Genomic DNA, 20,451 nt, shown 5'->3' on the forward strand with positions numbered 1-20,451 from the left:
CATCTCTCACACCCCGTCTGAATTTACCTCAATTTCAACCCCATTCCTGTAGCCCCTGAAATGCCCTTTCACTGCCTCTCACTATTTGCCTCATCCCCACTCCTTTGTCTTTACTTCACTCCCGCCTCGTTCAGCCTCCTCCCAGTCCCTGAGCCAGTCTAGTGCTGCCTCTAAAATCACAGTTTCAAACTAAGGCCACTTCAATACCTTTGCCCCTTCCAACCTGAAGCTTTCCGGGTGCAGGGCCCTCCATCCTGAAGCCTCCAGTACCCTTCTCACTGTCAACCCCCAGCAAATATCATGCCCATGCTGCACCTCAATTCATGGTGTAACCCCTCCGTCCCTCAAACTACTCCCCAACTTAATCCCCTATTCTCTACCTACCCCAGCCTCCCTCATCACCCCATTCATAGCTGGATCTCACCAGCCCCATCCCTCCCTTAGTCCCCACCCCTTCCCTAGCTCATTTACCCCGCCCCTCCCCCTATAGTCCTCTAGCACACTCATGAGTCTTTAAACTCTGCCCCCAACTCAATCCCAAATTATTCAGCGGTGAAAACGGTGGCCCAGGTCTTGTTGATGACTTGTTGCACTGCCTGCAAGAAGAACATAAGAAGCACTTAGGAATGTGTTAATACCAAACAGCTGCAGCATCTGCTTAAATCATCAACTGGGTATGTGGATTACACACAACTGCAGCACCAGCATACATCATCAACAGGGTTCGTGGATCAGACACACAACTGCAGCACCAGCATACATCCTCAACAGGGTGCGGGAATCAGACACACAGCTGCAGCACCAGCATGCATCATCAACAGGGTAGGCGGATCACTCACAGCTGTAGCACCAGAGTACATCATCACCAGGGTATATGGATCTCACACACATCTTGTTGCATAGGTTATGGCTTTAGCCTAACTCTACAAGGGGTGCTTTCCCACCCAAGGGTATCTCAGGTGAACTTGGTTCAATGCACCTGCGATGAATGTGAAAGACAAGTTATTGTACCCCCATAGAACACTACACGATGTGTAATTGATACAGAGGTATTACCTTTGGGTTACTAATCCCATAAAGGGATCAGGGGCCCCGTGGAAACCGTGCCAAAACCTTATTTCATTATTCACGGTGTCACACACGCTGTACTGAGAAGAATGATGACTTTACGTTAAAAGTATTTATTACTACAGGAACAATATGTTACTTAGCACATTAAAACAACTACACAAAGCATTATAAAAACAGCAAAAAGATATGTTATAAACGAAGAGAACAAAATAAACATTTCCAGCATTATTAAAATGGCATTCAAAATATTAGCTAGAACCTAACATCTTCCTCCAGAAGTTGGCATTCTCAGCTTCAGTCTTGAAATGAGATGCATCATCTGCGAAGTCCGAAGTGTGCAGCAGCAGGTGAGACCGTCTTTTGCAGAATCTTGGATGATAATCTGGCCGAACCACCTCTCCTGACAAGTGGTCAAGTGGCAGTGCTTATATTCTAAATCTTAGCAGAAGTTGGAATTTCTGACTTAAGTTTAGGAATGTCTGACTTAGATCATGTTGTTGGAATAATAATGTTTTAGCTGAGCTATCCATGCATTGTATGCCTAACATTAGCATTCGCGGCACCATTTTATTTTCAGCCGCCATTTTAAGTCATGATCGAAATTAACTTCTGTCTCTCTCATGTTCTACCCCAGCTGAAAGCAGCTGCAATCGTCTTTATTTCTCCAAGGTTGAGCTTCGCTGTACTAATGAATACACTGACTTTGTCTATACATACCTTCCCCGCTAGATAGGCCAGCTCCCACCCTTAGAGCGGCAGGTGCAGGCAGGAGTGACCACTCGAGTGTATCCGGAATAAAGCTGACTTGGTTTGCATTCTCTACTGTCTGACCAACCTCATTTGTATGGAAGTCTGAGAGGTGCTCGCGAGTGACCCGGGTGACCCTTATCGGGTCACTTCTTTCACTTGGCACCCCAACAGGGACTCCATCGGGTGACCCATCCTCGCCCGCAGATGGGTGGGGAGGTCGGGGCCAAGTCGGGTCGGACGGGTGGACCAGGGATCCCTGCATGAGAGAGTCCTGAACTCGCAGCTGCCCCGTCTGTCTGAGCTGACGGTGCCCCGCTCAGTGATCATCCCGACTGGGGTCCTAAACGATGAAACCCTTGGATCTGGCCGTTTGGTCTGAAGTCGGCAGCGGAGAATAAATTAGTTTGACCTTTGTGCACCAGGTGAGTTTGTTTTGGTTCTTTGTGAATATGGTACCATTTTGGTATGGATTTGGTGCGGTTTGAGGACCACCTTTGGATTTGGTGCAGTTTGCAGACCGCCTTCGGATTTGGTGTGGTTTTGAGGACCACTTTTGGCACAAGGTGTGTGTGAACACTTGGCCGGGCAAAATAACGAATTTGGTATATGTTTAGAAAATGCCGGGGTTAGTCAATTTTGGGTTTCCTGTTGTCATCGTTGTTCTGCTGATGCTCAACTGGAAGAAAGTCAGCCAGCACCTGCAGAAGGCACTCCGAATTTTGAAATGTACGTAAAACATGGCATCGGCCCTATTATGTTTAGTACGTTATGGCACAAATATATGAGGGACAATGCAGAGTTACAGTGGCCTTTGACGGGCACCCTTGATGAACAAATAATTCGTTTTTTACAGGAGAAGTTGTTTGCGAAAAGGAGTAGGCAGTCGATGTTTAATTACCTCAGAACATGTCAAAAAGAGGCTAAACAGAGGTGAATGAAAGCTGAAAAAGAGGCACGGAGGGGAGGAAGCAAACATTGAAAAAGCTGTAGCGCATGATAGAGAGATGCCGGAGATAGGAATAGAGCATGCAGATAGGAGATTTCGACTGAATACTGACAAATCATATGTCGCCCGAGAAGAAAATTACACTTTTGTAGAGGAACTGCAAGATGCTCGACCCTCACCTCCGTATACCTCGCAGAGGATATATCCTGCTCTTCCCCAACAGGCTCAGCTACCCGGTTCTTCTGTCTCAGCTGTTTCTGCTTCTGTTACTGTTGATCAGACTGCCTTGGCCAGGGCACCTCCTGTTCTTTCTTTGTCTTCGCCGTCTGTGGCAACTGTGACGGTTAGTACTCCTGCAATGCCTATTGCTTCAGCGTCCCTCTCTCCAGCCCTTACACCCACGACACAACCGACAAAGACGTTAGTGCCTCCTCCCTCTGTTGTTACCCCCACCGTGTTCCTCCATTTCCCGATATTTCTGAGTAGTGAGACACCGATGCGCAGCCCGGATGATAGAGAATTGACGAAATTTAAAGAACGCATGGTGGCCAATCAGGCAGTACAGTGGGCTCATAACCCCATTCACAGTGTGGAAGATGTGTGGGGTGTGATGAAAGATTATGAGCCTTTTGTCCAGCAACATGCCCTTAAACACATGTCGGCTACTCTGATTGATCTTTGGGAGCAGCATTACAAGGGTGCAGCACCGCAGATTATATACAATATTAGGGATCATGTTTATGTTACTGATATGGAGCCTGCTCATGTCTTTGGGGATATTGCAACATTGGTTGCTTATCGGGGAAGGCTACTAGAGAAGAGTCCAACCCCGGTGTCCCAGTACCTGATAAGGGAAGTGCATCCCATATATCACCCTGAAATACTAGAGCAACCGGGTCAGCGTGATGTTATTAGACAAGGGGCCCGTTTCCAAGAACAGTGGGTTTATACACCATGGAAAAGGAGTGAAGTTTTGTCCCTTAAAACCCAGTTACCTGAGCCTAGGAAAAATCCTACTGGATATTATAAAGAATTGACTGAGGCCGCTTTATCGACAGTGATGATGCTCGTGGATGTCAAAATGTTCTTTAGTTTGTTGGTGCCCATTGATATTTGGGGACAGGTGCACACACAAGACCACGTCGTGGAAATGGGTGGTACCTGGAATAAGATTAAAGTATGGGACCAGGAAAGGAAGCCTGGTGAGAAGCCTAAGGCAGAGATACTTGCTTTGCCTGGCCAAATTATCACGTATATGCATTCCCTTATTCCACCCCGAAAGATTGATTGGGACAAGCTATCGGCTTGTCGCCAGAAGAAAGATGAGTGTGTCTGATTTTTTCACCCGGTTTGAAAGTGCGTCTCTGGATCTTAGTGGACAGGATTTATTGATTTAAGGTGGTGTGTTTTTACTTGTGAGTAGATTTGCTTCGAATTTGCTCCCAGAGATTGCAACACGTTTAAAAGCTTCTGAGAGTACCTGGTCCACATCTTCTCCTTCTGTTATCTTGAATATGGTACAGTATTATGAGCACAAGGAAAATGAGGAGAAGGTGGAGAAAAAGCAAAAAGAATTGAAGACGAAGTTGTTGTTGCAACAGGCTTTATCGGGAAATGGTAGAGGACATGGTGGTATGGCTCGACAGCTTCCTCGTACTGGCAGGAATACTACACCTGCCAGTAGGACCGAACCAATGTGCGTACTGTAAGGAGGAGGGACACTGGCGCAGCGAGTGTCCGGTGCTTTTGCAGAAGGTGGCGGTCCCAAGAGAACAAGGGTCTCGTACACGAGGTCGAGGAGATGATGGCCAGGGCAGAACTCTGGCAGCTGAGACATCGGAGGGTCGAACTGATCAGAACTACTTTGATGACCCTCGGGGCAAATAGTACTACCACAATGACTATGATACGGATGAAATGACAGGGATGTCTTACAGCTAGGCTAGCCGGGGACAGGGCGAGGGACCATTTTTGATACCTGGAGACCAAAGAGGTCCAAACATTAGTGCAGACGTGCATGGTTCAGCTAAGGAGTTTTTAGTGGATACAAGTGCGATGAACAGTTCTATTTCTCGTTCCCTGTGGTGGCTGTGTCTGGCCATAATAATGTTTTGGTAGGATTTTCTGGTGTACCGTTTATGAGCCCTATTCCAAACCTCTTTGTTGACTATTGGTCCCTTTACTGTGGATTCGACATTTCTGTTGATGTCTAATTGTGGAGAAAATTTGATGGGCCTAGATCTATTGAAGAAATTGCATGCCACGATATATTGCTCCCCGGAGGGTGTCTATATGACAATGGGTCCGAATGTTGTGTGTGCTACGCAGTGCTTTTCTAAAGATGTGCCTCTCCCTGTTGAATTTAGAGATGTGCCACCCACACTGTGGGCAATGGGTGACATAGATGTGGGTTTGTTGCAGATATCGTCTGTTTCGATTTGTGTCAAGAAAGGTGCAATTCTACCTCACATTCCTCAGTATAAGATACCGCAGGCAGGTGAGCGAGCTTTAATGCAAATTGTGCAGGATTGGATTGAGAAAGGAGTGGTTGAGGAAACAACTGCTAATGTTTTTAACAGTCCCATTCTTCCAATCCTCAAACGAAAGCCTTTGGGTCCCTCTGAGTATCACGAAGATGTTTATCGCTTTGTGATTGATTTGCATGAAGTTAACAAAATAGTGATTCCCCAGTTTCCAGTGGTCCCTTTATTGATGATGATTCCTTCTTCTGCTAAATTATTTTATGGCATTGATAAATCCCTTTTTCAGCATCTCAATTCATCATGACAGCAGGTATCTGTTCGGGTTCACCCTACCTGGCAGGAGCTTTAGATTCTGTCGCACTCCTCAAGGCTATACAGAGAGTTACAAGTATCTATAGTCAGACGTTGAAAACTCAGTTGGACTCTTTGTCGCTACCCACAGGTAATGTATTACTCCAGTATGTTGACGACCTGCTCATTACCTCAGGCACAGAACAGGGTTGCAGAGATAGTACGGTTAAACTGTTGCTCAATTTAGCTGACCATGCTCATAAGGTATCCCATTCCAAATTCCAGTATTGTTGACAGGAGGTCACCTATTTAGGTCACCTACTGTAAAAGGAGGGTAGGAGATTGACACCTGAATGCATCAGTATCATTGTGAAAATGCCTGTTCCGCAAACTCAGAAAGATGTGCGTGCTTTCATAGGTGTCAAGCTATTGCAGGCAGTGGATAGCTGGAAATTCATTGCTTTTTAAGCCCCTACTGGCACTAACACTTAAAGATGTGCATGAGCCCCTGCCTTGGACGCCGGAGTGTCAGCAGTCTTTCGAGCAATTAAAAACTGTGCTTTGCTCTGCTCCAGAGCTTGATACCCCCAACTATAATAAGTGCTTCGTGTAGTATGTCCATGAGCTGGGTGGTTGTGCGCTTTCTGTTTTAACACAAATATTTGGAGATAAGCAATGGCCGTGTGCTTATTTCTCTGGTGTGCTTGACCCTGTGGGCAACCCCTTCCGAGCTGTTTAAGAGTGATCGAGGCTGTGGCTGTCTCAATACCACAATCGGCAGTTCTCCTACTTGATACAGACCCCACAGTCATGGTACCCCATGCTGTGGATACACTTTTGAATAAGACAAGGACACAGCACCTCACCAGTGCACATCTGACTGGTTACGAGCTGACTCGCTTCCAAATGCATATCATGATCAAACGCTGTGCCTACCCCTACCTTCGGAGAATGAGGAAATTGACATACATGACTGCACTTTTCGGACGGAGGAGGAGACGGAGGGACAGGTAGACTTGTCTGATGTTCCCTTATCTGACCCCTAAGGGGAACTATATGTTGATGGCTCTTGTTTCAAATTACCAGATGGCACCACCACTGCAGCATATGCAATTACTATGCTGCACAAGATAGTTGAGACATCATGATTTCTCTATCAGTCCGCCCAGGTAGCTGAGCTAGTAGCCCTTATTCAAGCCTGTGAGTTGAGCGAGGGACTGGTTGCTAATATTTATACTGACAGCAAGTACACCTTCAGGGTTGCTCATAATTTTGGGTGGCTCTGGGCAGAGAGAGGGTTCCTTACTTCCCATGGGACATGTATTCAGCATGGTCCTCTCAAATATAGGCTTTGACGCTTCCTAAGAAATTAGCGATTGTTAAGTGCAGCGCTCCTAAAAAGGTCACTGACAAGGTGGGTGAGGGGAATGCTTTGGCAGTTAAGACAGCTAAGGAGATAGCTTGCACTAAGGGGAAAGAATGTTTGTAGCAGGACCAGCCATATGGGTACCAGTGTTCTTCATGTTTGAGGATACACTCGAGAATGTTGAGGAAATCCAGAGTGAGGCCCTGATGGAGGAATTAGCGGTGTGGCAAGAGAGTACAGCAAATTTGAATGATGAGGGATGTTGGATTGATAAGTCAGGGAAGCAGAGATGGATGTTGCCAGATGCATACTTTCTTCCTGTAGTGACCATGGCTCATAGCCCAGCTCACATCAGTGCTAAGGATATTTGCAAGTTGTTAGACCCTGTGTGGCAAAATTCCAATATCTCCAAGACAGCTGCCCACCTAGTAAAATACTGCATGGTGTGCATGATGCACTATCCTGGCAAGGGTACCCCTACACCACCCAGAACTTTTGCACCTCACTGTTAGACCTGGCACCTTGGCGTGAGTTTCCCTTCCACTTTTTTGATGGTGTGCCTCAAATGTTTTGCTGGTGTTGTCCGCTCAGGGCACTGCGCCACGGCTAATCCGTGCCGCAGTGCAAGTGCTCCCTAGGTAAAGTGTACCTGTAATTGATGTTCATGATTGGTTTATTGGATTAACTGTCAGTCCCCAGTAAAGTGCACCAGGGGTGCCAGGGCTTGTGAATGCCAATGCTGCTGGTGGGCTTGCAGCGCTGGTTGCGCCACCCACAGAAAGCGGCCTTGTAAAATGTGTCTAGGGTCTGCCACCGCAGACCCTGCGTTCAGTCTGGGACTGTCGCGCTGACTGCGCAAGTGCCCCCACTTGCCAGTCCCTAAAAACCTTCCCTTACCTACATATTAGCCACCCCTCTGGTAGGCCCAAGGGCAGGGTGCATTGTAGGCATAAGGTAGGACATGCCCTGAAGTGTGTGGCATGTCTTAGTAGTGAATTACAGCCATTTTCGTTTTTTACTATTGAAGGCTACCTGCTCTCCAGAGGCCAGAATGGGCTGCTGGAGTCACTACACGCTGTGACCCCAGTGGAATCAGAGAGCATGGTAGAATGTCAAGTTTAGTATGCCTGAACTCAGAATAATAAAATACTTCTTGTAATCAAGTTTATTTTAATATCCTGGGATTGTAAATACTACTTTTAGAAAGTTAGTATTTACTGACCTGGCCATTTCAGTCCGCCTCTGCTGTGTGTGTGTGTTCTGCCTAGCAACAGTAAGGAGCAGGGTTGGGGAATCCCCAGAGACAGGCTGGCTGCCAGGTGGTGGGTAGAGAGATTACACCAGGATGGGTGGGAGGAGTACACCTTGACTCATGACAAGACCTGGGCTCTACCACCACAAAGCCGGCTCCGCCCCCTGTGGAGCGGCTGATGTCTCTGCCCTGCTGCTGAAAGGAAAGAGCAGAGTCACCATAACAAAGTGCTCCAGAACTGGACTGGGCCAGGCCCAGGCCCCCTGGCGCTAAAGAACAAAAGAATCACTGTATAAAAGTAGGAGCCTGGCTCCTAAGAAATTAGAATCCTGTTTTACCACAAAGAACCTCTGCCCGATTAGAAGGAGAAGAAGACGCTGGAAGGACTGGCCTGCTGCTTGCCTTGCTGAGAAAGGAGAGGAAGAGACTTGCTGAAAAGACTTTGCTGCTTTGTGCTCTAAACATTCTCCAAGGGCTTGATCTGAGCTTGCCCCCTGAACAGAACCCCAGGACCAGTGGGTTCTTTGTGCCTTTGCTCGTCCTGAAACCCGAGCCGTGTGTGTATCCCGCTTGAGGAAGACTGCGCCCCTCATCGCCCCTCCTAGGGCCGTGACACTCGAGAGCCTGCCTGCCTTTGCCCCCCTTGAAAGCCTCGCTCCGACCGGAGTCGCTCTCTACCCCGGGCTAGGCCGCCGGCACCTCTGCCACCGCCTGCTATTGGAGCGCGCTGAAGCGCTATCGCCCCTCCCGCCGGAATTCTTGTCCGACGATCGCGATCCCCGCCGGGTCCCCAGCTGCACGGACCGTGCCCTGTGACCCCGCTTCGCGATCTCGACCTAAGATCAGGCCGCGCCGCCCCCGCTGAGGAGACCCCCGCACTGCCGTGCTGAGGGTCGTGGGCCGCGCCTGCCTGACTACACTCACCCGCTCAAGAGGATCCAAAGGTGCCCCCATCACTGCTGAGTCGCACCCTCCCGTGCCGACTCCCAAAAGCAACTACACGTTCTTAAGAATTCCAGTATCGGGCTCGGGGCCCGCAATGCCTGATTTCCCCGTTCACAGGAGCCGATTTCTGTAAGTACTGGAACCACAAGTAACATTTGCGAGAGACTACAAAGTGTCTAATTTGAAACTGCAAACGAAGAACATTCGCCTGCTTTACAATCTGGTGGCATAGCGAAAACGTTATTGGTCTTGTGATAAGTCTGCTGAGATATATATACCTATTTTTACATATCCAAGTCTGGTGTCCGTTTCTGGGGGGATTGATGTATTTACTGTGTGTGTGATTGTAAGTGCTTAACCAACAACGCCTGAGGAATCGCCTTGGCTGCTCACGCCACGCACCTAGAGGGTGAGCAAGGGTCATTCAAGAGGGGTTATCCTGCGCCCTGACATAGAGGAGAGGGTTCCTGCTTGGCACAAGGACAACCTTGCGCCAACCAGAGACCCCCAAGTCTAACATTGGTGGCAGCGGCTGGGATGTGGGATTTGCCTTTGTAATTTGCGTACAGTGAATTATTAATCACCAGATAGAGAGAGCAGACCAAGTAACACAGCCACAGGTTTTCATTTTTGAACTGTTGAAACATCGACCATTGCTTCAGCCATGCCTGGCTCACTCCCTGCTGGAAGAGCACTCTCTGTGATTTCTGGAATAGATGAGGTGGATTGGGAGGGACTGGAGGGATACACAGTAGAGCAATTGAAAGGCTACAGTGTAAAACTCTGAGTTCCCCATGCTGGATTCAAGAGGAAGATCCAGTACACCAAGGCGTTGAGAGCCTGGAAGGAGTCAAGAGACCCACAGAATGCGGGGGACATCGTTCCACCCGACAACCTTGGGGAGCCCAGCAGAGTACTGTCGCCAGAGGAGCTGGCAGACAGGGCAGCAGACAGGGCGCATGCAATGGAGATGGCAAAGTTGGCAGGACAAATGGAAATGGAAAAGCAGAAGTTGGCCTTGGAGGCACAACAACGCCAAATGGATCATGATATAAGATTGAAGGAGTTGGAGCTGAAGGCGAAAAGTTTGGACACCGCTCCTTCTGGTGGCAGCACTCCGCCGGTGCAGGTAGAGTCCAAGGTGTACATCCCCAAAGATGTAGTTAAGGAGTATTTTAGAAAGGATGACATAGGGCAGTGGTTTAGGGCCTATGAGGTGGCCATGTCTTCACACCGGGTCCCTGAGCGAGACTGGGGAGCAGGGTTGTGGGGAAGGTTCCTTGCTGAAGGGCGGGACACACTGTTAGATTTGCCCCTAGAAATCCAGACCTCATACCCCCATATGAAGGAAGCTTTAATGACCAGGTATGGGTTAACTCCTGAGCTATATAGACAGAGGTTCAGGGAGACTAAGAAGATCCCTGAGAGTACGTATGTGGAGTATGTAACTTTTTTCTGCAGAGCACTGGATGGTTGGGTGAAGGGTAGCAAGGTGAATGATTATCAAGGGCTGCTTGATTTAATTGCATGGGAGCACTTGTCCAGTCAATGTTTTCCTGAGCTACGCCAGCACCTGATTGATAGCAAGCTGTTAGACCCGGCCCTCGTAACATAGCCAGACCTGACCCCTGCACCTCACACCAGCCCCCGAGCCCACGGCCTAGCCGATCCTTCCCACCAGAACACACACACCCGACCCGGACTTCCCCGTCCGTGGCCTTCCTCCTTTCGGCCACGCCGGGCCCGCGTGCCCACTTCATGCACCAAGATGGCCGCCCGGCCCCAGCGCGGCCCTGGCCTAGAGGCGCCACTCCGGCTGGAGGACACCGCGCTCCCCTTGGGATGGGAAAGGGAGGAGCAGTTTCCATCACACCTCTGCGCTTCCCTGAGAAGGTGGGTTTCGATCGACCCGCCGGCCTCCCAGAGGGCTGGCTCCACGCCTGCTGGGTGTCTGGGACTCCTCCCGACCCGGCCCTGAAAGGATCAAAAGACAATGGCAGGAAACACCAACAAGCGACCCCCAGGTGACAAGACCCCTGCCTGCACAGACTCCGGACATCAAAGAGGAGTCGCCCTATAACAAGGGGTGCTCTGGGACTGTCCGGCAGATTCGCCTTGGAAACACCTGAGCCCTGCTGAGTGACTCGCGGCTCCCTGACGATCGTAAGACCTCCGAACTTGTGCTTGAGCCCTGCTGAGTGACTCGCGGCTCCCTGAAGATCGTAAGACCTCCGAACTTGTGCTTGAGCCCTGCTGAGTGACTCGCGGCTCCCTGAAGATCGTAAGACCTCCGAACTTGTACCTGAGCCCTGCTGAGTGACTCGCGGCTCCCACAGACTCTCTTGGTCCCGCCGGACCCCACGACGACAAGCGTATCCCCCAGCTCGAGGATTGTGAGCTGTGCGCCGGGTACGCTCCTGCATCTGATCCATATCCCCAAAGACTGTCCCGCTACCTCCTACCCCCCTCCAAGACTTTGTGAGCCCGCGCTCCACTTGTATATATTGGCCTTGCTGTTCATAAAGATCCTACAACTCCGATCTGATAAAGATTTTGGCTTAAGAATTCTCGGTGTGGTGTCTCTTTGTCGTGTGGTGCCGAGTGTACGATCCTAGATACGAGATTCCTCCCCTGAGGAGTCTCCCGCCAGTGCCCGGCTACGATACCTCGAGGGTGGGTCTCAGGACAGTCGGGGCCTCCTCCGGGCCCCTTTGAGGTCGCCTTCTAACATTGGTGGCAAGCGACGGGATTCGGGCCCATAATCTAGAGATCGTACCGTGAACGGCTGACGCACTACCGACAAAGATGGCAGAAGGAAACGCCGTGGTTCTCACAGAAAACGACACCAGTACCGTGTTCCAGGTGGAACAGCTGGAAGAGTACACACACAAAGAACTGAAGCAATTCTGTAAGGAACTCAAAATCGCTACCACTGGTCTCAACACCAAAGAAGATATGCAAAAGGCACTGAAAGCTTGGGTGGATTCTGGAGCCTCCCACCCAGAAGGAGCGGGGGAACCCCACGACGAAGCTGGACCCTCCCAAGGAGAACGCAGCAGCAACCAGGTGCGAGGCTTCGTACCAGACGGGGGCCTATCCCCGGAGGAACTCGCAGACAGAGAAAGAAGTCGCCATCACGAACTCGAATTAGCCAAACTCAAAATTGAGGGCGAGTTGAAATTAGCCGAGAAAAAGCTAGCGGTGGAACAGCTGCGAGTGCAGGGAGAACTAGAAGAGAAGAAACTCCAACGGGAACACGAAGGAAGGAGACTTCAACTGGAACATGAACGCAGCTTGAAGGAAATGGAGCTGAAAGCAAAAAGCGAAGAAGCGCGGCCCCCGGGGAACCGAGAGGCGGCCTCCCCGGCGGAGCAGAAGGTCCACATCCCCAAAGATGTGGTCAAAGAATATTACAAAAACGATGACATTCAACAGTGGTTCCGGGCCTACGAGGTCGCAATGACCTCCCATCGGGTCCCGCAGAAGGATTGGGGGGCCGGGCTGTGGGGACGATTCCTGAGCGAAGGGAGAGACACCCTGCTCGACCTACCAACCTCCATGCAGACCTCCTATGACCACATGAAAGCGGCCCTCCTCACAAGGTACGGCCTCACCCCGGAGATGTACCGCCAGCGGTTCCGGGACTGCAGGAAGATCCCGGGTACCACCTGGGTGGAGTATGTGAATTTCTTCAGCCGCGCCTTCGATGGGTGGATCAAGGGCAGCAAGGTAACCACCCTGGAAGAACTAACAGACCTTATGTTGTGGGAACACCTGGCTGCGAACTGCTTTGTGGAACTGCGCCAGCATCTGCTCGACAGCAAGCTCACGGATCCGAGAAAGCTGGCCGTCGAGGCGGATCGCTGGACCAACACCCGGGTCTCCCGGGGCCCTGTAGGAGAGTACCCCCGAGCCAGTCAGGGACCACCCCGCCAGAGAGGGGGGGGAAACCAGGGAGGGCAGAGAGAGTCCCAGTCTAGTCCCCCGAAGTCCCAACCTCCGCCTTTCCCGGCACCCCCACCAGCTGTATCCGGCCCCCCCCTGAGACGGGGGCACCGGGTGACCATCACTTGTTTCCGTTGTCAGAAGCCCGGGCATTACGCCAACGACCCTGAATACCCCATGGCCCCACACACCACCCAGGCAGCACCCCCCGCTAGACAGATAGCCAATGTAGCACTGGGGGAGGAGGTTGAGGAGACCGAAGAGTGGGAACCCGCAGCCATGGCCCTAGTATCCTTAGGAGATAGAGAGATGGTCCCTGGAAGCCTCCTGCCCTCCAACACGAAGAAATATGGGCAGCTCGTCACGATCAATGGCCACCAAGTAGAAGCCCTCCGTGACACCGGGGCCAGCATCACCAGTGTCCTCAGTCATTTAGTCCACGAAGACCAGGTCCTCCCCAACGTCTTTTGCCCGGTCATTTCCGCCGACAACACAGAAAGCCTATGTAAGGTAGCCCTGGTGCCTTTTGAGTGGGGAGGTGTGGTCGGGAAACTGAGAGTCGCAGTGAGAACCTCCCAGCCAGTCGACTGTCTCCTGGGGAACGACCTGGAAAGTTCCCCCTGGAAACAAGTCGAGCGCAAGACCCACCTAGGGATGATGGGCCTCCCTGAGTGGGTGTGCGCCACCACTCGATCCATGGCGGCCCGACTGACCCCCCTGAGGGAAGTCGACGACGCCCCGACCACTGAAGATAGGATGGTCCCCGCCGAGGGTCCCCACATCCCCCCACCAGAAGGGTCGGTCGCCAGTGACGAACCCCCGCCTTCCGACTCCGCCCAGGTCACCGAGTTAGGCGATCTGCCCGAATTGGCCCAGTGGCGCCACGAGGGGGGCCCCTACCGAGAGGAGTTCTGCCGAGAGCAGGCTACCTGTCCTTCCCTGGTCGGGCCCCGGCAACAGGCAGAGGCTCAGGCCGCAGGCGACCAGACTGGGACGCACCGGGTGTATTGGGAGAATGGCCTTTTGTACAGCGAGCAGAAGTCGGTGGAGCTAGGGTCCGGCCAGGTGCTGGTGGTACCCCTACGCTTCCGAACCCTCCTCCTGGGCTTGGCCAACGACGTTCCCCTCGCAGGCCACTTGGGCCAGGACAAAACCTACAGTCGCCTCGTGACCCACTTCTACTGGCCCAGAATGAAAGCAGACGTAGAAGCCCACTGCAAGTCCTGTCCCACGTGCCAGGCCAGTGGGAAGAGCGGAGGAAAGCGCAAGGCTCCCCTCCAACCCTTCCCTGTCGTCAGTACCCCTTTTGAGCGGGTCGGGATCGACATCGTGGGGCCGCTGGTCCACCCAACTTCCCAAGGGCACCGTTTTATCCTCGTCCTGGTGGATCATGCCACCCGATACCCTGAAGCCATCCCCCTGCGCACCGTCACAGCCCCCGTGGTGGGCCGGGCGTTGATGGGAATCTTCTCCTGCATGGGTTTTCCCCGCGAGGTCGTGAGTGATCGCGGTACCAACTTTATCTCCCGTTACATGAAGTCCTTATGGCAACAATGCGGGGTGTCCTATAAATTCACCACCCCGTACCACCCCCAAGGAAACGGCCTGGTAGAGCGGTTTAACCGGACTCTGAAGGGGATGATCGCGGGCTTGGAAGAGCCCCTCCGGCGTAAGTGGGACGTCCTGCTCCCCTGCCTCCTATTCGCCTACCGAGAAGTTCCCCAGAAATCCTTGGGGTTCAGCCCCTTTGAGTTACTCTACGGACACCCCGTCAGGGGGCCCCTCAGCCTGGTCAAGGAAGGGTGGGAGGCGGCGCCCCAAGGCCCCCCCCAAAATGTGTTCCGCTACGTCCTGACCCTCTGAAACCAGACTAGGAGGTTCCGAGAGATGGCCGAGGCCAACCTGGAGGCGAGCCAGGAGGAGATGAAGCGCTGGTACGACCAGAACGCCACTCTGGTCGAGTTTCAGCCGGGCCAGCAGGTATGGGTCATGGCCCCCGTGAAACCCTGCGCCCTCCAGGATAAATGGACCGGGCCCTTCAAAGTGGTTGAGCGGAAGAGCCAGGTCACGTACTTGGTGGACGTCCAGTCACCCCGGGACCCCCTCCGGGTCCTCCACGTGAACCGCCTCAAGCCCCACTTTGTGCGGACGGAGCTGAGCCTCCTACTGGCCACTGATGACGGGTCCGAGGAGGAGTCGGATCCTCTCCCTGATCTCCTGTGCACCAAAGAGAAGGACGGCTCCGTAGAGGGAGTGAACCTCTCCCCATCCCTCACTCCCCAGCAACGTGAGGATTGCCGCCAGCTCCTAGGGCAGTTTCCTGACCTTTTCTCCCTGGTCCCCAAAGTCACCGACTGGTGTGTCCATGACGTGGATACCGGGGACAGCCCACCGGTGAGACACCGAGCCTACCGAGTCCCTGATCGGGTCCGGTCCTGTATTCAAGCCGAGGTCTCGAAAATGTTGACCCTAGGAGTGATCGAACCCTCAGACAGCCCCTGGGCCAGCCCTGTGGTCCTGGTCCCAAAAGCAGCTGCCCCCGGTGTCGCCCCAGAACTCCGCTTCTGCGTGGACTACCGGGGACTCAATGAAGTCACCCGAGCCGATGCCCACCCCATTCCCCGAGCCGACGAGCTCATTGACCGGCTCGGGGCTGCTCGGTTCCTCAGCACCTTCGATCTCACCTGCGGCTACTGGCAAATTGCGCTCACAGAAGGAGCCAAGGAGCGGTCCGCCTTCTCCACCCCGGATGGGCACTATCGCTTTCGCGTGATGCCCTTCGGGATGAAAAATGCCCCGGCCACCTTCCAGCGACTGGTAAATAGAGTCCTGGCCGGGCTGGAAAAATTCAGTGCTGCATATCTCGACGATATCGCAGTTTTTAGCTCTGAGTGGAGTGAGCACCTCCAGCACCTCTGAAGGGTGCTGACCGCCCTGCACCAGGCAGGCCTCACCGTGAAAGCCAGCAAGTGCCAGATTGGGCAAGGTTCGGTAACCTACCTGGGGCACCAGGTCGGAAGCGGGCAGGTCGCCCCTCTACAGCCCAAAATCGACGCCATCCTAGCCTGGGAACCCCCCACTACCCAAACGGAGGTCCGAGCCTTTCTGGGCCTCACGGGCTACTACCGGAGATTCATCCGGAATTACGGCAGTCTGGTCGGTCCCCTCACGGGACTCACGTCCAAGAAACAGCCCAAGAAAGTGCAGTGGTCCCCTGCCTGCCAAGAGGCGTTCGATGCCCTGAAAGCGGCCATGTGCACTGCCCCCGTCCTCCAGGCCCCCGACTACTCCAAGGAGTTTGTGGTACAAACTGATGCCTCCGAGCATGGCATCGGGGCAGTCCTCTCCCAGGTGAATGACCAAGGCCTAGACCAGCCCGTAGCCTTCCTCAGCCGAAGGCTGTTGCCAAGGGAACAGAGATGGAGCACCATCGAGCGCGAGGCATTCGCCGTAGTCTGGGCCCTCAAGAAGTTACGCCCTTACCTGTTCGGCACCCATTTCAAGGTCCAAACCGACCATCGCCCCTTGCGATGGCTCATGCAGATGCGAGGAGAAAACCCCAAGCTACTGCGGTGGTCAATCTCCCTCCAGGATATGGATTTCACCGTGGAACATCGCCCTGGTACGGACCACGCCAACGCCGATGGCCTCTCCCGGTTCTTCCGCCTCAGCGAAGAGAACCCCCAAGAGGATGGGTAGTTCTCTCCGGCTTTCAGCTGGGGGGGACGCGTGTTAGACCCGGCCCTCGTAACATAGCCAGACCTGACCCCTGCACCTCACGCCAGCCCCCGAGCCCACGGCCTAGCCGATCCTTCCCACCAGAACACACACACCGGACCCGGACTTCCCCGTCCGTGGCCTTCCTCCTTTCGGCCACGCCGGGCCCGCGTGCCCACTTCATGCACCCAGATGGCCGCCCGGCCCCAGCGCGGCCCTGGCCTAGAGGCGCCACTCCGGCTGGAGGACACCGCGCTCCCCTTGGGATGAGAAAGGGAGGAGCAGTTTCCATCACACCTCTGCGCTTCCCTGAGAAGGTGGGTTTCGATCGACCCGCCGGCCTCCCCGAGGGCTGGCTCCACGCCTGCTGGGTGTCTGGGACTCCTCCCGACCCGGCCCTGAAAGGATCAAAAGACAATGGCAGGAAACACCAACAAGCGACCCCCAGGTGACAAGACCCCTGCCTGCACAGACTCCGGACATCAAAGAGGAGTCGCCCTATAACAAGGGGTGCTCTGGGACTGTCCGGCAGATTCGCCTTGGAAACACCTGAGCCCTGCTGAGTGACTCGCGGCTCCCTGACGATCGTAAGACCTCCGAACTTGTGCTTGAGCCCTGCTGAGTGACTCGCGGCTCCCTGAAGATCGTAAGACCTCCGGACTTGTACCTGAGCCCTGCTGAGTGACTCGCGGCTCCCACAGACTCTCTTGGTCCCGCCGGACCCCACGACGACAAGCGTATCCCCCAGCTCGAGAATTGTGAGCTGTGCGCCGGGTACGCTCCTGCATCTGATCCATATCCCCAAAGACTGTCCCGCTACCTCCTACCCCCCTCCAAGACTTTGTGAGCCCGCGCTCCACTTGTATATATTGGCCTTGCTGTTCATAAAGATCCTACAAATCCGATCTGATCAAGATTTTGGCTTAAGAATTCTCGGTGTGGTGTCTCTTTGTCGTGTGGTGCCGAGTGTACGATCCTAGATACGAGATTCCTCCCCTGAGGAGTCTCCCGCCAGTGCCCGGCTACGATACCTCGAGGGTGGGTCTCAGGACAGTCGGGGCCTCCTCCGGGCCCCTTTGAGGTTGCCTTCTAACACAAGCTGTCCAACCCGAGGAAGCTTGCTGAGGAGGCGGACCGCTGGCTCAGCACCAGGGTCCACAAGGGTCAAGTGGGAGACTCTGCCAAAGGTGGGCAGGGTCCCCAGCAGAAGAGTGGGGGGGACAAGGGTAAACAGAAGGGGTTCCAAAAAGGCCCCCAAAGTAATCCCCAAGGGAACCAGCAGAAGGGTTCTCAGCCTCCCCCGCCCCCGCAGCAGAACGGGGCCCCGACAGGTAGGCCTGTTCCAAAGGGGCCCTTCAATTGTTACAGGTGTGGTGACCCGGGTCACATTGCCTCTGATCCTAAGTGTCGCCTGTTTGGTAAGACAGCACCCACTGGTGCTCCACCCCGGCAAGTAGCTAATGTTAATTTTGGGGAGGAGGTAGCAGTCCAGGGGGGTGGGGGTCCCACGCATATGACCCTAGTCTCGCTAGGAGACAGTGAGATGGTCCCTGAAACCTACTTACCCTCTAACACTAAGAAATATGGGCAAGTAGTGACCATCAATGGAAAGAAGGTTGAGGCTCTTAGAGATACAGGAGCCAGCGTGACCTCGGTGAGGCAACACCTGGTGTCTCAAGAGCAGATTGTACCCAATGCCTACTGTAGGGTTGTCAATGCTGACAACATAGAGAGCCGTTGTCCAATGGCTCAAGTTCCCTTTGAGTGGGGGGAGGTCTCTGGTACTCTACAAGTCGCTGTGAGAACTGACATGCCTGTAGACTGTCTGCTAGGGAACGACCTGGAGAGCTCCCCTTGGGAAAAGGTGGAGAAGACCACGCATCTGAGGATGGTGGGTCTACCCGAATGGGCGTGCGTGACCACCCGGTCAATGGCAGCCTGTAGGGGTGTTGAAAGGGTCCTGGAGCCTGAGGGAGAGGTCCAGGAACCGGCCTTAGGGAGAAGGCGCAGGAGGCGCGGGAAACCGGCCCCCGAAGTTCCCACGGCCCAGGAGGAAGCAGACCCTGAGGGGGACGCTCTGGAGCCTACCGGGGAACAGATTGCCGAACTGGGAGACCTGCCTGAGCTGACCCATTGGCAGCAAGAAGGAGGTCCCTCCAGGGAGGAATTCTGCAGGGAGCAGAAAGAATGCCCTTCTCTCGTGGGTATGCGGCAGCAGGCTGCAGACCAGGCCAATGGTGTTCAGGCCAAAACACACTACGTGTACTGGGAGTGACCTCCTGTATTCAGAGCCTAAGGCTGCTGAACCTGGGTTGGCCCGTGTGCTGGTGGTACCCCAGAAGTTCAGAACCTTCCTACTGGGGCTGGCTCATGATGTGCCTTTAGCAGGACATTTGGAGATGGACAAGACCTATGACAGGCTTGCCACTCACTTCTACTGGCCCCAAATGCACTAGAATTCAGATTCCTACTGCAGAACCTGTCAGACTTGCCAGGCAAGTGGTAAGAGCGGAGGGAAGCACAAGGCTCCTATACAACCCTTCCCCGTGGTCGGTACGCCATTCCAGCGAGTGGGTATTGATATTTTTGGGCCTCTGGACCCCAAGACAGCCCTGGGCAACAGGTTCATCCTGGTCTTGGTGGATCATGCCACCCGGTACCCTGAAGCCATCCCTCTGAGGACAGCGACGGCCCCCGTGGTGGGATGGGCACTGATGGGAATTTTCTCCAGAGTGGGATTCCCTCTAGAGGTGGTGAGCGACAGGGGGACCAATTTCATATCCACATATATGAAATCCCTGTGGAAGGAGTGTGGGGTAACTTACAAGTTCACCACTCCTTACCACCCCCAAGGAAATGGGTTGGTTGAGAGATTCAACCGGACCCTCAAAGGCATGATCATGGGCCTAGACGGTCCAATGAGGCGTAAGTGGGACGTCCTCTTGCCATGCCTGCTCTTTGCTTACCGAGAGGTGCCACAGAAGTCTCTAGGGTTCAGCCCCTTTGAGCTTCTGTATGGTCACCCGGTAAGAGGACCTCTGAGTTTGGTCAAGGAAGGCTGGGAGCAATCTCCCAGGAAACCTCCCCAGAATGTATGCAGTTACATGCTGGCCTTCAGGAACCAGGCTAGGCGTTTCAGGCAACTTGCTGAGGCAAATCTGGAAGCCAGCCAGGAAGAGATGAAGCGGTGGTACGACCGGAATGCCACTCTGGTAGAGCTTCAACCTGGACAAAAGGTGTGGGTCTTGGCCCCAGTGGAGCCTTGTGCACTTCAGGATAAGTGGACAGGTCCATTTGAGGTTGTGGAGCGCAAAAGTCCTATCACCTACTTGGTGGACATGCAGTCTCCCAGGAACCCTTTGAGGGCCCTACATGTTAACCGCCTTAAGCCCCACTTAGAGAGGACCGAAGTGGGCATGCTGCTGGCCACTGATGATGGAATGGAAGAGGAGACCGAGCCTCTTCCTGACCTCTTAGTAGCCTCTGAGAAAGATGGGTCAGTGGATGGAGTTAACCTCTCACCCACCCTGACACCCGAACAACAGGAAGATTGCCGCCACTTGCTGGGGCAGTTTCCAGATAGGTTCTCCCTGGTTTCTGGTGTCACAGATTGGTGCGTCCATGATGTGGACACAGGAGACAGCTTACCTGTGAAGCACAAGGCTTACAGGGTAACTGACAGGGT

At 53.6% G+C, this 20,451-nt stretch overlaps 1 protein-coding gene across 4 annotated transcripts in view; it reads right to left on the minus strand.

Moving 5' to 3' along the window:
* Positions 1–472: 472 nt before the first annotated feature.
* The window catches only part of LOC146859616 (uncharacterized), a 398,593-nt gene continuing 378,614 nt past the window's right edge, over positions 473–20,451 (minus strand). For all 4 annotated transcript variants that reach the window (XM_085646633.1, XM_085646634.1, XM_085646632.1 and 1 more), the window contains one exon: positions 473–596. The gene's annotated coding sequence lies outside the window, so the exon portion shown is untranslated. The remainder of the gene's footprint in view (positions 597–20,451) is intronic.

The sequence above is a fragment of the Triturus cristatus genome, chromosome 3_1 (genome assembly GCF_964204655.1).
Source record: "Triturus cristatus chromosome 3_1, aTriCri1.1, whole genome shotgun sequence".
Taxonomy (NCBI): Eukaryota; Metazoa; Chordata; class Amphibia; order Caudata; family Salamandridae; genus Triturus; species Triturus cristatus.